This window comes from Durio zibethinus, chromosome 24, assembly GCF_047325235.1.
Source record: "Durio zibethinus cultivar Kanyao isolate XHJ-2024 chromosome 24, ASM4732523v1, whole genome shotgun sequence".
Lineage (NCBI taxonomy): Eukaryota > Viridiplantae > Streptophyta > Magnoliopsida > Malvales > Malvaceae > Durio > Durio zibethinus.
In genome coordinates this window covers 18,470,015-18,474,465 of record NC_143185.1, presented here as the reverse complement: position 1 = coordinate 18,474,465, position 4,451 = coordinate 18,470,015, and the positions used below count along the sequence as shown (strand labels likewise).

The 4,451-nt window shown below is 27.3% G+C and overlaps 1 long non-coding RNA gene across 1 annotated transcript; it reads left to right on the top strand.

Annotated features, from left to right (window-relative positions):
• The first annotated feature begins 2,331 nt into the window (after positions 1–2,331).
• Positions 2,332–3,388, top strand: LOC149512008 (uncharacterized). The gene is made up of 2 exons (XR_016333411.1): positions 2,332–2,606; positions 3,000–3,388. It is a non-coding gene; the product is annotated as an uncharacterized LOC149512008 (long non-coding RNA).
• Positions 3,389–4,451: the final 1,063 nt, after the last annotated feature.

Here is a 4,451-nt window from a genome sequence, read left to right as displayed (position 1 = left end):
TACGGTTTTAATATAAAAATACAGTGGATGTTAAAATTTTATTTTTAAAATTGTAAAATTTTTATAAATATTGTTTTTTTAAGATAAAATGTAATCCTTGTTACTACTCATAATTAAAATAAAATGTAAAATATCTTTATATAATACTATTACATTTAAAATATAAAATACATTTACATAATATTATTACATTCGATTTGTATTTTTTTATAGAGACAATCAATGTTAGAATAGTAATTAGGATTATAAGATTATCTTTGTTGAAAATATATAAAAAATATTTTTTAGAATTTTATTGTTACAACATAGATAATATTTTATTCATGTGTTACGTGTTATTCTCGTGTCAGTGTTATGAATGTCAAGTGTTATTTATGTGTTATCAAGAACAATATAATAAAAAATTATATTAGCTACTATTACATTTTTCTAAACTAAATACAAAAATCTTATATTCTCTAAGTTAACAAAACTAAAAAATTACATAGATTTGACAATTTTAAATATGATACAATGACAATATATAAATATAATACGAAAGTAATATGGTTTAAAATTTTAACAATAATTATATACATGTTTAACAAAATAAAAAACTGTATTTCATGTTGTTGCATCGACATAAATTTTGACATGCATTTTTTTGTATAAAATACGATATGAGTACATGAATTTTAATATTTTACATGATATAAATATACAAATTATCAGATCTAAAATCACACATTCTCCTTTAATATCATTTTCCCTTCAAAATCTAAAAATCTACAAATTAAATGACCCATTCAATAAATCAAATTTCCTTAGATAATTAATGATGCAAGAAGAAGAGAGAAAGAAAGTAAATCAAAATTTTCTTGAATTATAGGTGAAATTATGAGTAAAAGTTTTAAAATTGGACTGGGCAAGGCCAAGTCTTTATTATCATAATATATAGATCTATAAACTTATAACTAGACACAATTTAAGGAATTGCTACCAATATTTTATTAAGGAGTGATTGGTCACTTAAGTGAATCTATCATTTTTAGGATATCCTAAGCTTGACTAAGGGTCCTTAAGAAATAAGTTCAGTCTACTAATCAGAATATGGTTTGAGAGTTTGGTTACATATGAAAAATATTATAGCACCTCCACACATCCATTCAAAGGATGGTATCATTTTATTTTAAATTATCTTAAAGGTTTATGGTTCAATAGTCTTAAATTTTAATATTTAAATATTGAAAATAATTCTTAAGATTTATCTATAAATTTGACAGAATTTCTAAAATTTTTTTCTCACTTTAAGAATATTTAAGAATTCTATTTGTTTTTTTAAAGAGGTTTCGTTGTTCGAAAAACTTAATCATTTATTTTTTTGTTAAAATTTTGTTTTATTGAAAATATATCTAATCCTTCCACAATTTGGGCCTGAATTAGAAATATTTTCTCACCTAAAATTTTTTTAAATAATCAACCAATTGCAATTACTAAGAATTTCATCATCGAAAGTTATTTTTTAATTTTATTTTTAAATTTTTCACAATTTTGGCCTAATTTAGAATTAGTTTTCCTAAAATTCGATCTCTATTTATTCATCATCTTAAAAGAAAATATTATAGCAATTATTATTTTGAAATCTCATCTACATTCTTTCACCATTTAGGTTAAATTTAAGAAAAAATTTTCACCTAGAAATCTCATAAAAGTTCAATCATTTGTAATATTTCTTGAAATTTTATCTTTGGGTAATTATCAAATATTTTCACACAAAAAAATTTTTTTACTTATATTTTTAATTTTTATTTGGAAAAGGATACAATTCCTTTTATTAAAATTTTATCTAAATTATTCCACCATTTGAGTTAAATTTAAAAAAAAAATTTTCACTTAGAAATTTTCTAAAAATTAACAATTTATAATTTTTAAAAATTTCATCATTGGATGATTATAATTTATTTCTAAAATTTTATTTAAAGTTTTATTTTATATTTTAATTTAGGATAGCTCGAATAATTTTTTTCTAAAACCTTAATCATGCAAAAATATTTTTTAAAAAAACAAATAAAACAAAATAAGTAAAATAATTATATACCAAAAAAGGCTTGGCTTAGCTTGGCAAATGGCTCGGCTCCAAGAGCAGAAATCGACTGGAATGGCTGAGATTTGGCTTGGCTCAATGATGCAACTTCATGGCTCAGCTTTGAATGTTGCGAAACGGGTTGGTTCTCAAGTGTGGGCTTCAGATCCAAATCCAAGTTGAGAGGTGGGTTCTCTTCACTTAGTTAAAACGTAACGTTTCATGCTGCTATAAAAAGTAAAACTTTGCTTATTCTTTCATTTCTTCTGCCCAGCTTCTCTATTTTATTCTCATCTCTCTCTCTACAGGAATAGATAAACAATAATCCTATTTTTCAGATTTCGATCAGTAGCATTGTCAGCCGTAACGCACCGTTGCCGTCGGGTCACCAATGCAGCCCAAAATTTTATCATCGCTTCCTTGTCTCGGATATAGGCTAGGGTTTTCAAAAATCCTCCTTAAATGCCCCAGATCTAAAACTACAAGCCATGACTTTCCTTCACTGTTTCAGCCTCTTTGCACCGTCTGATCATGTGATTTTTTAGTATGTTGTTGTCCTTACAGCACTCTTTTTTCTCGTAAGATTTGATCATAAAAAATCCCAACGGCTGTCATCGACCACCCAAATACCATCATTGTTGCTGTCACTTCTGTCATTGGCATTCTGTTTTCTTCCTTGTTGTTTTTCCCATCTCCATGAACTATTAGAAGTTTCTAAAAAATCCTAAACTCAAGACCCCTGATCTGATCGTATATTTGGTTTCTTGATGCTTTTATGTTTTGAAAGCTATTGATTTATTGATGCTTTATGTTTGCTTTCTGTGTAATTTATGGTGTTTTTTGGCTTTTGCAAAGAGTTAAGCTCGACTGTCTCTTTAATAGTTTTTGGTCTTGGGTTTTTTGGCTTGTACTGACTTCACCTTTGTGTGCTTATTAGGGGCTATTTTGCGTGTTGTTAGTGATGATGCATGATGAATAGCTTGAAGAGCAGTATGGCAAGAAGGTTTGATTCAAAATGTTTCAAGTCTATTGAAATAGGAAATTTTCATTTGCCTTTTTCTATTGTATATGCATATTATGACTGAATCTCGTTAGTTGAAAGATTGGAACTTGTTGTATTTAAGGAATTCTATGTAGGTCGATTGTATGTGGTTTCTTCTACACTTTCTATCATGAAAAAAACTAAAATGGAAAAAAGAATGGTAGTGTTTGGCCTTTAGTTTCCCTGACTAGAGATGGTAGTGGGATGGTAGTGAAAGGTGAGGGTGGTGTCTAAACCGACTACTTGTTCTCCTCTTGTTTTATAGTGATTGTTGTGTGTTTCTCTGTTGCTTTCTCAGTAATTTTGTTTTTTGATTCGTGTCTTCTCTCCTTGATTTTGTGTAATTATAGCGCAAGTTAGGGGAATTTTCAGATTAAATCAAACTTAGCAATATGAAATTGAGGATTATCAATTAAACAAAGCCAATATTTTGATTTTTCCTTTTGATATTTATTATTTTTGTTTTGAAATAATCAGATAAATTAAAGATAATTAATAGATAAAGAAAAGATAATAAAAGAGAAATGATAGAATAAATCAGATAAATATATATATAGACAAATAAAATAAAAATAAAAATAATCATAAAAAAGAAGTATTACACTTTGGATAAACCCGAGCCCAATTGATTTTAGGCCTTTGTGTTTGATATTAAATTGAACCTAATTAGTTTAAACCCTAGACTAAATGGGGTGTTTACAGTTGCCCATTTTTACACATATTTTACATAACAAAAGTTATGCAAAGATATATACATCCATTATGTTTAGGTTCAAAAATAAAATTATTTAGACCTAGCTAAAGGTCAAAATGAAATGACTTAGATCAAGTCAAAAGTCGAACTGATGATTCAGGCAAAGTCGTAATTAGAAATATGACTTGGATTTAGCAGTAGTCAGAAAATGAGATAACTTGTTCTTAGCCAAAGTCAGAAATAGAATGACTTGATCTTAGCCAAAGTTGAAAAATAAAATGACTTGGTCTTACCCGAAGTCGAAAAAAAATGATATAATTTGGATTAAGCCAAAGGTTGAATGATTAAGATAATTAGACTGAGCTAAGGTTGAAGATAAAAGTGACCGGGCTAAACCAAGGATAAAAATTATCAAATTGAACTAAGGTTGAAAATGAAAATGACTAAACTGAACTAAAGTAAAAAATGAAATAATCAGACTAAACCATGGTTGAAGATGAAAATGATGAACTGAGCCAATGTCAAAAATGAAAATGATTGAACTGAACCAAAGTTGAAAATGAAAATGATTGGATTGAACCAAGGTTCCAAATAAAAATGATTAGACTAAACCAAGGTCGAAGATAAACATGATGGGATTGAGCTAAGGTCGA